Below are 13041 nucleotides of genomic sequence, written 5' to 3' on the forward strand. Positions count from 1 at the left end.
GAGGGGGGAAAAAAAGACACACCAAAAAAAGACCCAAAATAGCAAGAACAGTTTAACCACTGTCCCATCATCAGTGGAGCTGGTCAGTTCTGGGCTAGTCATCAGTCTGCTCACTGATACTTAACAATAATTAAACCTGTCAGGACAAGGAAGAGGAATAAATTAGTACACCATTAAAAGTCCTTTTAAACCCTAATTATAAGCTACCTGCCTTTGTTTAAAAAGAAAAGGAGGGGGGGGAAAAAAATGGTAGGGGTTTTCTGTTGCTCCCTTTTGTGCTGAAGAGCTTTAGTTTGAATTGCAAAACTAAGAAGCTGAAGTGAGCCTTCAACCAGTTCCTTAAACTTGGGATCCATGTACACATAGTCCAACATCAAAGAGGTTTTTCAGATTACTTCCAGAACTCCTGGCAGCGTTTCATACTATTTGAAGAACACCTATTTGACTGCTGGGGCAATAAAAGGCTTCTTCAAACACTGACCAATATTGTGGCGTATTACCAAGGCAGAAGCACATACAATAATATTGATATGGGGGGAGAGGGGGAAAGACAGACCATTATTACCATTTGGCTCCTTGAAACAAAACCCAAATACACAACACAGACCTAGCACAATAAAACAGAATGAGAGCTTAATAGCCATTAGATCTAATGGAAGAGGCTTACATGAATCTGACCTGAGCTCCCTATGCTTTTAAGAAATAAATCCAAGACACAAAACAGCCAAAATTAAGCAACTAAGAAAGATGTCCAAATTGAATTCTGTTATCTTCTGGCTTGTTTTGAAAACACATCTTCTGTTGGAAAGCTTGGATACAAAAATCAGGTGCCTTCTCAGATCCTACCTATCACACATATTGAATTATTAGCTATGATGTTTTTTTTCCTTCCAATTTAAAAGAAGAATTAAAGAAATGCTTGCACTAGAAAAGTTTTGATCCACAAAAAGACAGCCTTACATAACTGGATAGAAATTCTTGGATCTTGTGAATGGCTGTAGCTGCTAATTCTAGGAGAAAGAAAAGAAAAGAAAAGATAAATGGATACAGAAAACAACTCTTAAATATTTTCTCTCTCCCTTAAATACAGCATTATTTTTATCTGCTTATTAGGTCACCTGAGCAGAAACTACTTTAGAACACTGAAAAACAAATGACAAATCAGGTCTTATCTTCAAAGGTGGTGGTGGGAAAACCCAAAGGAATTTCAAACCCCTGAGACAGCTACAAAGAATTTAATTATCAAGTGATTTATTAGAGGATTTTGATACTATAATCTGCCTACAATACAGGAACATGCCAAAGAAAAATTCAAGCAACCCTGGTTCATTAGTTTACCTCCACAGGTCAGATAAAAACATCAGAAATAGAAACACAATTTCTTTTTTAAGGGATCTTGAATAAAATTCCTCAAGATATGCTGAGGGAATTAGCAGACTGAGCAAATGACTGAGTTAGGCATTCCAGTAGTCAGAGCAGCTCCCCTGAAATCTCTACTCAGAGAAACTTCCACCTTCAGCGCTGTGGGACTGCAGACACCTTAATAGCAGAGAGCAGAGAAATTATGTTGTAACTTACTTCCCTAAGAGGAATCCTTTCCTGATCAGATGGTTAGATTACTCCAAAAAGGCTCCCTTCAACAGGCTGGCCCAGTCTTCCCAGTACAAGTGTCTAACAGCACCTCTCTGCACATAGCTCTCACTCTGGGGATAAAGCTCTAGAAGCACAAATTGGGAGGGCTGTTTCTACTCATTATAAGAAAATATTTTTGTCATTGTAACACCTTAAAAAAACCACCACTGGAGTGACTGAAATATTGGATAAAATGAAAATGGGGAGAGGAAAGTATGCAAAGACATCCAGGTCCCTGGGGCAACATGCACTGGGGAACTGCATGGTTACAAGTCTCTGCCTGGCCACCTAACAGAAGCATAGCAGGACTTAGACATTCAGGAGTACAAGCATGTTTTTGCACAACCACATGGAAGAACGAAAAACAGCCCAAGGCAAAACTTAGAAATGCTTTGTTTTGTGGTCCCTACATGGCCCATAATGAAAGGACATCTCTGAAGTGACAAGTGATGGTATGGCATAAGCAGAATGAGCACTTGGGCTAAGAAGATACCTGTGACAGAACAAGAGGACACAGTCTCGAGCTGTCCCAGGGGAGGTTTAGGCTGGATGTTAGGAAGAAGTTCTTCCCAGAAAGAGAGATTGGCCATTGGGATGTGCTGCCCAGGGAGGTGGTGGAGTCACCATCACTGGAAGTGTTTAAAAAGAGACTGGATGAGGCACTTGGTGCCATGGTTTAGTTGATTAGATGGTGTTGGGTGATAGGTTGGACTTGATGACCTCAAAGGTCTTTTCCAACCTGGTTAATTCTGTATTCAGTTGTTAAAACTATTCCAAAGCAGAGATTACACCAAGTGTTCTGCAGCATGCACAGGCCTAGTTGCAGGATCCTCCCTGCCCCAGTAGTGTGACTGAACATATGCTCCAGCCCCAGGCGAAGATGACCCTTGGGAGAGGGCAGCAAGGAGGACTGCATAGGCTGCGCTGCCTGCTGCATGGTCACACCTAGTCATGACACCTTGCACCCCATGGGCACGTCTGGCAGAGTTCCACCACGCTGACAAACACAGCTTATGATAATGCTGCATTTCTGTCCTTTGTGTACACAGCTCCAGTATTTATATTTTCCTTATTACTGTCACATTAAAATACTTCCTGGAGCTCAATGCAAAATACTATTTCTGGAAGCTCCATACATTTGAACTGATAAAATTTATATTGGGAGATCAAGCTGTGAACAAGCCCACCAATTTAAGGCACTTTCACAAGTAGAGTTAACTGTCAGAAGGACATGCTTTGTAAAACAGGCATTTCATGTCTCACACTGAAATTATTTTTTGATAATCAGTGCCAGGCCATTTTTCTTTTTCCCAGCTGCTGCCTCAATGGCTCTTTAATATCTTCAGTGGTTATCAAGAGCATGAAAGCAGGTGTCGGTCAACCTTTCCTTTACACATCATCACCCCCATTCCAATAAAATGTAAATGAACGACACTAGCTTTAAGTCTGATAAACATATCCAGGGTCAGATCTTATTACATAACAGCTCTGAGTTTCAGCAACTTAAAAGAGTTCTTTCTTTAAAAAGAAAAAAAACAGTTTTATTAAACTCATGTGCACACTTCCAAATGTCTGCAATTTCAGGTACTTTACTCGTGACTAGAAAATTGTACCCACTCATGGCCACTTGGACACAGTCCTTGCAAAGTAAGACTGAGTTCAAGGGCACGCAGGACATATGGAAACTTTGTTGGTCTCTTTTTCTCCCTGAAATTACACAAAGTCCAATGAGCTGCAATGAATGACACAGGAATGGAGTACATTGTGCACAAAACACTACCAGGGAAAAGAAGGATTTCTGCATCTGCCTCCGCTCAGTTCCGTTCTGCACAGACCACAAAACGGCACAGCTCAGAGCAAAGAAAACTCAGAAGTAAATTAAAAAGGATTGTTGAACTCCTACAAACAAATCAGAGATTCAAAATCCAACACATGCATGGGACTCAAAGTCCTTGTTTTAGAAGATTATAAAACCAGAGAGAAACTTTGTAAAGAACACAGTTCATCCCCATCTATACTACAAACACTTGAGTAAGATAGCAAGGGAGGCAGCCACGCTGTTAATGTTATCCCAGTAATATTTAACAGCCTTTGCTCCTGCACAGTGCAGCTCAGCTTCCAAACTTGAGTGAAATTCAAGAAGCAGGCAAAGCAGTATGCTTCCAGCCTCTTCCCAAGTTTATCTCTGTAGTTAACCGTTCAGAGCAGTAATCATCCCTGAAGTTCATGTGGCTCTTAACACATGGTGGTGGTGGTGCCTGTAGTTCAGGTCTCGAGTGCATGTGTCTCTTGTTACTTCATCATGTGGTGGGTTTTGCAAGAGGCCTCAGCCTCCTTCAGGAAAGAAGGCCAATCAAGATTGCACAGAGAATATTTATATGAGGGGCACCATCCTCATTTGCTTTAGGAAATTTCAACCTCAGCAGTTCAAAGTAAAAAATTAGAATTAGAAACAGGCATAGAAAGGGACAGAGTGATAAGTTCTACTGATTGATGGTGCTACAAGGCCATCTACAAAAAGCAGAACTTTTGTGGTTAAGAAGGAATCACAGCATAAATTTTAATGGCTGCTTTTTATCCCAAACCACCTGCTCCTCTTCGTTATAGGAGAGTGGTGAAGCCCTGGAATGGGTTGTCCAGGGAGGTGGTTGAGGCCCTGTCACTGGAGGTGTTTAAGCCCAGGCTGGATGAGGCTCTGGGCAGCCTGATCTAGTGTGGGGTGTCCCTGCCCGTGGCAGGGGGGTTGGAACTAGGTGATCCTTGTGGTCCCTTCCAACCCTGACTGATACTATGATAATGAACAATTCCCTCAGATACTCCAAGGATGGTAAATATAAGGCAAGACTGGTAAATGTTCCAGAGACTATACACATAAGCCTAGGAGAGTGCTCCTTCCAATGAGTCTGTCAATGCTTTTATTAAAAATCAATAAATATTACATCCAAGCACATGAATCATTAAAACATTATTTCCTGTCTAGCAAAAAGGTTAAGTCACTTATTTGGTTAAATCCTGTTGAAATTAAGGGGACATCCACACATACTTAAATTCATTCCCTGCTGGGTAAAGCATTAGAGCATGTGCTAAACATGCCTCTGGGAATTAGTGTCTGGTGCTGCAACACTCAGGCACATGTTTAGTTTTGTTACCATGAATATTTCCATTGATAAACGCATCCATAGCAGTTAGCAGGAACAAGACTTTTAGCACTGCTGAGAAGGCAATTATATTGAACAAATTACAACTGCAACATGAATCTCATAGAGGTAAATGGGAGATTTATCTATATGATGAGTTAAGAGTAAGGGAGGCAAAACCTTTAAGGGGAAAAATACATTACAACAGCAAAGCAAATTATTGCCACAGCTGACAAACACAAAAGGACATTTTCTTTGCTTAACTTCCACACATACTCTTCAGAACTTGCTGTTCTCCAATAGGTTATATAAATTGACTACAGCACAGTATTTGTATTTTTAATTCACGTAATTAATGAACAGGTTTCCCTTTCACTGCAATCAGAACCTCCATATAGGAAAATAGAAGCCAATGGATGCCATATGTCCCTGTGAATTGTTATTCCAGATGTATTCCTTGGAGTCACAGAATTGAAGTTCCTGTTTCCTTCAAAAAACACATTCCTAATAACTCAAACTCGAATTCCAAGTATAAAGTAGTTTGTTAATATGATTTTAGTTGGGGGTTTTTGGGTAATGTTCAGACGCTTCACAACTTTTTCCTATGACCTGGTTACAAAATAAAGAAACCATTTACCTATGACATCAAATTGTCAAGAAGCACATCTGCATTCAGCCCTAGCTGTCAGCCTGAGGTTCCTGTGGCCCAAGTGGTGACCTCACCATTATGCAGGCATTTGTGAACTCATTGTTAATTTCCATTAGCACAGGGCTTCACCCATATAGGATTTCATGACACCTGATTTTAACAAGTCACAAAGTTTCATTATCTTCCTCTTTAGCTTGTAACAGAGAAAGAAAGAACTCTGCACAATCTGGGGGAATATTTGCTTAATTGAAGGCTAAGAGTGTTAAATATTGCTAACAGAAAATCAGAAATGGGAGAGTGAATTTCAGCAACAGCTTTCCCACATTGCCCTGCCAACAGCTTCAGCCTTGTTGGGTCATTTTCTCTAAGGGCTAGAAGTAATTAAGTTTCATTGCTAAATCAGTCTTGAGCCTGTCTTGAGCAGAAAAATCACTTACGCTTAATTGCATGTGGTGATGTGGTGAGCAGTCCATTAGGCAGACTGCAGATACCAGCTTATTTTTTGCAGCTCTGCAGGATACTTAAAAATGAGAGGCCATTATTTTCTCCAGGTAGTCACTTGTATAACACGTATTTCCCATGGAAAAGAAATGTGCTGCTTCAAGAAAAGCTCATTATTTGAGTTCCTGCTACATAATTATACAAAGCATTATCTTGAGGGCTGTTGAGTTTCAAAACACAAGACTCTGAAACTTAGAAACAAACAAAAAATATGCATGTTTGCTCTACAGCACTAATGTTTAACAACAAGTGTATGTAAACAGACAAACCACTGAACTGTGCACCATTCTGAATGCAGGAAGATGCATTCATCACACACCTATGTGCACAGTCCTACACACACAGCTGAACACAAGCACATGTCCAGAGGAATGTTCTCTATGACCTTAAGAAACTCTGCACACTGTTTGCTAATCAGAACCACATATTTTTCACCTGATTCCATCAACAAAGAATTAGTTTCCCTAAAATTGTAACCGACAGGAACAGATTGGTTTCATGGTTCAGAGTGGGAGAATTGCTCCAAGAGTTCATGCACGCTAACACTCCTGTTTCTGGCAGACGACGTCTTCACCTATTGCAACCATCTTTGCTAAGACACTAGTCAAGGAAAACACCACTACTCCTTCTCACAAGATAGTGGTTTCACATTCTAAAAGTATTACAATGAATTATTGCACTAAGCCAATGCAGGAAGTTACTAGAGAACTTTAACAGTCTGAAGCCCAATTAACACCCAGTTCCTGATGCTCCAAGTACCTACAATGCTCCCACTTGAGCACTGAGCAAGGGCATTTGATCCTTTCCGTAAGTCCTGCACTATGTGTGTAAAACAGCTGAGGCTGGACTGTTCCCCTAAGCATGCTGGTATGTAGGTACAGGGTTGGCCTCTCAAAACAAACTCTTAAAAGCTCTTTAAAAGAAGGAAAAAGATCAAATATTTTTAAGTATAAACTGAATCATAGAATCAATAAGGTTGGAAAAGACCTCAGAGATCATCAAGTCCAACCTGTCACCCAACACCTCATGACTAACTAAACCATGGCTTCAAGTGCCACATCCAATCCCCTCTTGAACACCTCCAGGGACAGTGACTCCACCACCTCCCAGGGCAGCACATTCCAATGGCCAATCTCTCTTTCTGGGAAGAATCTTCTCCTCACCTCCAGCCTAAACTTCCCCTGGCACAGCTTGAGACTGTGTCCTCTTGTTCTGGTGCTGGTTGCCTGGGAGAAGAGACCAACCCTCTCCTGGCTACAACTTCCCTTCAGGGAGCTGTAGAGAGCAAGAAGGTCTCCCCTGAGCCTCCTCTTCTCGAGGCTAAGCAACCCCAGCTCCCTCAGCCTCTCCTCACAGGGCTGTGCTCCAGACCTCTCCCCAGCCTTGCTGCCCTTCTCTGGACACATTCAAGAGTCTCAATGTCCTTCTCAAGTTTAGGAACCCAGAACTGGACACAGTTCTCAAGGTGTGGCCTAACCAGTGCTGAGTACAGGGCAGAATGACTTCTGCCTCTTACTCCTTACTTTATTCCTTGTCAAAAGCACTAGCCTGAAGATCCCTGGCAAATCCCTCTGAGCATAATTCAGTTTAGTTTTTAGCGCTGTGTTTCACTTCACGAAGGGGAAGTTACAATTATCATAAAATAAATATATACTATCAGCATGCATTAAGAGAGAAGCCCACTTCATCATAAAAATAATGTAAAGCACATGTGAAACACTTCAGTGCTAAGCCCCACCGCTCTGCTCCACCAAAAAGACACACTTGGTATTTCTAAATGCATCATCCATGTATTTTAAGGAGAAACACAGCACATGAATCATTTACATAACTTTCGAAACCGAAGTGAAAATCGTAAGATTTCCAGGTTTCCAAACTCATACATTACCTTCTTACAGAGATAACTCTCCATATTGTGCAACACACAGCCATTGTCCTGCTTTCATGTCTTTCCAGCTTACATTCACACCAGGTACAATTCCTACAGCACATTCATTTTTCCCATTCCATTTAAAATAATTTGAAGCAGGTCAGTAATCACGATCACTTTTAGTAAGGAACAGAGTGTGTCCTCTGGCATATTCATAGAATCACAGAATCATAGAATCAATAAGGTTGGAAAAGACCTCAGAGATCATCAAGTCCAACCTATCACCCAACACCTCAGGACTAACTAAACCATGGCTCCAAGTGCCACGTCCAATTCCCTCTTGAACACCTCCAGGGATGGTGACTCCACCACCTCCCTGGGCAGCACATTCCAATGGCCAATTACTCTTGCTGGGAAGAACCTTCTCCTCAAAAGAGCACAAAAGCTCTCCATATTCAACTAAGGTTGTGAGGCAAATTTACTTTCCTCTTTGTGATTAAAAAACAACATATAAACTGCATGAAATGGGTAAGTCAGGGCAAGCTAGATGAATGACACCTTCATACAACTGAATGCATGGCAAAAACATCCCTTGAACACAGTACACTGGAACACCTCTAAATGCAATCTGCCGGTATTCCTCCTCTGGGTTCAGTGGCATTATTCTCCTTCCTCCCTCCAAACAAGCTTTATTTTCACTGCATTTAATCAGAAGAGTGAGTTGCTTTTGACTTACTTCCAGATAATACAGATAAGGTATGCCAGTCTTTAGCAATTAAACTACCTTTGAACTGCTACCCATTGTGACCTGCCAGAAGAATTTTCCAGATACCAGGACTATTTTTAAATACTTCTGACATATATCCCCAAACCAAAACCTTAAGTAGACAGACTGTAAAACTGCTCTAGTCTTGTGGATATGTTTTATCCATTTGCTGCTCCTTTACAAGAAGTTATAAAAACCAGGCTAAATGCTACTTCCCAAAAAGACTTCATTAAAGAGAGAGCTGCAGCTCTGTGTGCCACAGCTGCGGTTTCAGAACACTAATGCAAGATGCCTTCTTTTTTTCATTTCAAAACACTTATCAAAATCAAAGTAGAGATTTTCTTGGGGACAGAGGGAAAAGAGATTTCCCTTTGGAGGAAAAGGGACTCGGATCTGCCTGACAGCAATTCTTCATAGCTGCGTATCTTTCAACAACGGGGTAAGAGGAATTATTCTGAACCTACTAACACTTTGGCTCTTACACCAGGCATTCAGAAAGTAGGGGGTTGTTACATTCAATTCAGGTTGCTTTACAACACATTAAATTTAAAAATACACACTTCTTCTGTGTACTTGCAACTCTTACACAAGAAGGGGGGAAAAGTCACAAGAGAAGATCCAAGAGACTGACAATCCTCCTTGGAAGGCAGAAAAAGCCCAGGGAAGCTCTGACATTACACAAAAGATCTAAAATTGCAAAAAAATAATCCAAGTTTCATTGCAGCTCAACATCTTTCTTTTGTAGTGTCAAACACAGCTTGCTAGGAAGCACTGTCACCTCGGTGAGAACAAACCAGGCTCATTTTGACCAACAGTGCTGCTTTCTCGTGTGTCCTTGGGTAAAGACAGAAGCGAAAGTTGAGAGCTTTCAGGACCATCACTAAAGCATCTCTGCTGCTGTAAGATTTATGTAAATATGAGAAAACATCTTTCCTCACATATTAACATGGCAGTAACAAAGTATTCAAGACAAAAGCATGGAAACCAGAGATGCTGGGGTAGTCTGTGAAAGCAGAACTTTTGAACCTCAGATAATAAAGACATCTTTGTAACAGGAAGGCACGAGGGCGAGAGGATCAGATGTCCACTAACCCACTGCCAGTCGGTTTCTTAAGTGCCTGCAAGCCATTAGAGCCAGTGTGCCCATGAGCTGAATCACAGGAAACACTGTGCCCAATGCAGTTTTATTTCAATGAAATTAATCTCAAGTGATTCCTGGTACTTCTTCAGAACCTATAGTATTACTGCTTAGGAAGTCTTCCTGTGTTTCATGTATCACAAATGAGGCTGGGCAAAAATACAAGCAGAAAAAACCCCACCATTTAAAAAGCAAATGCAGAATTAGGCAATTTCTGTGATAAACATTAGAAGGGTGTGGTTAGTAGGTTGAGAGAGGTTCTCCTCCTCCTCCTCTGCTCTGCCCTGTTGAGGCCACATCTGGAATATTGTGTCTAGTTCTGGGCCCCTCAGGTCAAGAAGGACCTCAGGGAACTGCTTGAGAGAGTCCAGCACAGAGCCACAAAAATGATGAAGGGCGTGGAACATCTTCCTTATGAGGAGAGACTGAGGGAGCTGAGGGCTCTGTAGCTTGGAGAGGAGGAGACTAAGGGCTGACCTCATTCATGTTTATAAATATGTCAAGGGTGAGTGCCCAAAGGCTGGAGCCAGGCTCTGCTGGGTGATGCCCAATGCCAGCACAAGGGGCAGTGATGGAAGTTGAGGCAGAGGAAGTTCCATGGAAACAGGTTGGACTTGATGATCCTTGGGGTCTCTTCCAACCTTAGTTACTGTGATACTGTGATACTAACAGGAGGAAAACGAATTTCCTGGTGAGTGTGACAGAACACTGGAGCAGGCTGCCCAGGGGGGCTGTGGAGTCTCCCTCTCTGGAGATATCCAAAACCCACCTGGATGCATTCCTATGTGACCTGGGACAGGTGCTGCTGCTGTGGCAGGGGGGTTGGACTGGATGAACTTTCAAGGTCCCTTCCAGGCCCTACCATTCTGTGATTCTGTAATACCTGGGCTAAATTCATAAAGCTTTGCATTTCACTTTATTTACCTTACACAGAAAGCACACAGAATGCCAATTTAATTCTGAAATTCATTAAACACAGCTTTAAACAACAGCAAAGACCTGCCTTCTTCCAAGAATTCTGTATGTACAAAAGCTTGATGAGTCCCAATAAATGAGGAAATGTTGGAAAGAGGAAAGGGATTTCCCACATTCGTTCAGTATTATAAATGATAAATCCACCTGGTGATGACAACTGCATCCTAGTGGATAGTTTTTCATGCACTCTGTTTTGCCTGTATAGAACAAATGTTTGTGCACTGATCTGTTCAGCAGTGCAGACAATACTGTCATTTGAAAACTCTATTCATTTAAAACAAACAAGCATGATGTCTGTCTTCTAACATTAAACAGTTTTGCCCCCTCTTCAGTGTTAAATGGGCTTCCATTTTTAAGTACAGCTACGAAAGCTGAATGGCTCTTTTGCACATTTGGACTGCTGCCTCTGTAGCTTGGAATCTGCAATAAACAAGTTGCTGTGCTTTGATTATCACTGCCAAGTTCACACTTCTCAAACAGAATACAGACAACTCCAGTTCATATTCAACTTTTTTCTGGCTCCCTTTCTACTTACACACTGTGCAAACATTCAGCAAGTTCTTGGAAGAGCTCAAAAACATTAGTATGACTCCTGATAATTATATGTTTCTTCTGCACAAACTCATTTCATTTGCTTAATGTCATTCCTCATTTTCAGAGTAACTCAGTTTTAACTGCACAATGCAGTTTCATGCAAAGATCTTCCTCGAGTGAAAGTATTTTTTACCCTGATATACAGCCAGGTGTACATGAGAATAGGAAGGTCTTTTTTGTTTCTCCCATTGCCTTTTCACACAAAAAGCCAACCCTGGACAATTCCTAGGTGCTTTATCTATACACTATCAAGCTTAGCATTAACTGCATTTCCACTGAAGCCCCAGGAACTCCTCAGAAACTGTCACAGGACACAGTACACCAACATAAAACTCACAGTCATCAAATAGATGCACTTTCACCCAGTTCTTTTCTTGCTAGCCATGGCTACATCCTCTCAACACTTATCTCCCTGCTTCTCATCCAGCTCTCTCCAGCCCTTGAGGCAGTTTGTCTGATAAAAGATCAGAGAGAATATCTGAAGAAAAAAATAAAACCCTTTTTTCTACCAGATCAGTGAGCTGAACTGTCTCAAAAATAAGATGTATTAAGTACAGGCACTACCAGTATCATTCACAATGGAGATCATTGTGCCTGCAATCATCCCAGCCTTTTGCCCTGCATGATACAACGATTTACACTTTAAAAAAAAAGTAAGTTTGATTAGTCCATAATTCACATACTACACAACTAACACTTCTGGATACTGCATTGCACTCTGCTGCAGAAAAGAATGGAGAGCAGTGCACAAAAAGCAGAGAGGATCCAGAGATTCAGAAGAGCTAAAACTGTGGACAATAGGAGGACAGGAAATCGCTGATGAAGCACGGATGAAAACATGCATTGCTTTATTTCCAAAGAGAAATTAAGGCAACTGCATCAGCACAAAGAACATTTTACAGCACAGCTGGGATTCCAGGGTAAATCTAGGCTGAGATTCCAGATTGAATGGTGTGTCTATTATATATGAACTTTTCACAAAGTTACCTAGCAATTTGATCAGAATCAGATTACCATGAAAAAATACTAAGGTTTCTACGCTTAGAACTCTATGCCACACTGCAGCACCCAGCTGTGGCCATGCCCAGATCAGCTCTCCTTTCCAGCAGACTGCAATAGTGTATTTTCTGATGAAATCCAGCCTAAGCATAAACTGCACCACCTAATATTAGAAACATTTCATCAGCAATGTTCAGCACGATGTTTACCTCATATAAAACCCAAAAGGGAAACAAATGTTCACCTTCAAGAGATGCATATATGAGCAACCCCATTCAGAGCTACAGGCTGGGGTCAGAGTGGCTGGAGAGCTCCCAGAGAGGGACCTGGGGGGTCTGATTGACAGCCTCCTAAACATGAGCCAGCAGTGTGCCCAGGTGGCCAAGAAGGCCAATGGCATCCTGGCCTGCATTAGGAATAGTGTGGCCAGCAGGAGAAGGGAAGTCATTGTGCCCCTGTACTCTGCATTGGTTAGGCCACACCTTGAGTCCTGTGTCCAGTTCTGGGCCCCTCAGTTTAAGAAGGACATCGAGACACTTGAAGGTGTCCAGAGAAGGGCAACAAGGCTGGGGAGAGGCCTTGAGCACAGCCCTGTGAGGAGAGGCTGAGGGAGCTGGGGTTGCTGAGCCTGGAGAAGAGGAGGCTCAGGGGTGACCTCATTGCTGTCTACAACTACCTGAAAGGTGGTTGTGGCCAGGAAGGGCTTGGTCTCTTCTCCCAGGCAACCAGCACCAGAACAAGTGGACATAGTCTCAAGTTGCGCCAGGGAAGTTTAGGCTG

At 42.0% G+C, this 13041-nt stretch overlaps 1 protein-coding gene across 1 annotated transcript in view; it reads right to left on the reverse strand.

Annotated features, from left to right (window-relative positions):
- The window catches only part of TMEM135 (transmembrane protein 135), a 188592-nt gene that overhangs the window by 94383 nt on the left and 81168 nt on the right, over positions 1–13041 (reverse strand). The window lies entirely within an intron of this gene.

The sequence above is a fragment of the Dryobates pubescens genome, chromosome 10 (genome assembly GCF_014839835.1).
Source record: "Dryobates pubescens isolate bDryPub1 chromosome 10, bDryPub1.pri, whole genome shotgun sequence".
Classification (NCBI taxonomy): Eukaryota; Metazoa; Chordata; class Aves; order Piciformes; family Picidae; genus Dryobates; species Dryobates pubescens.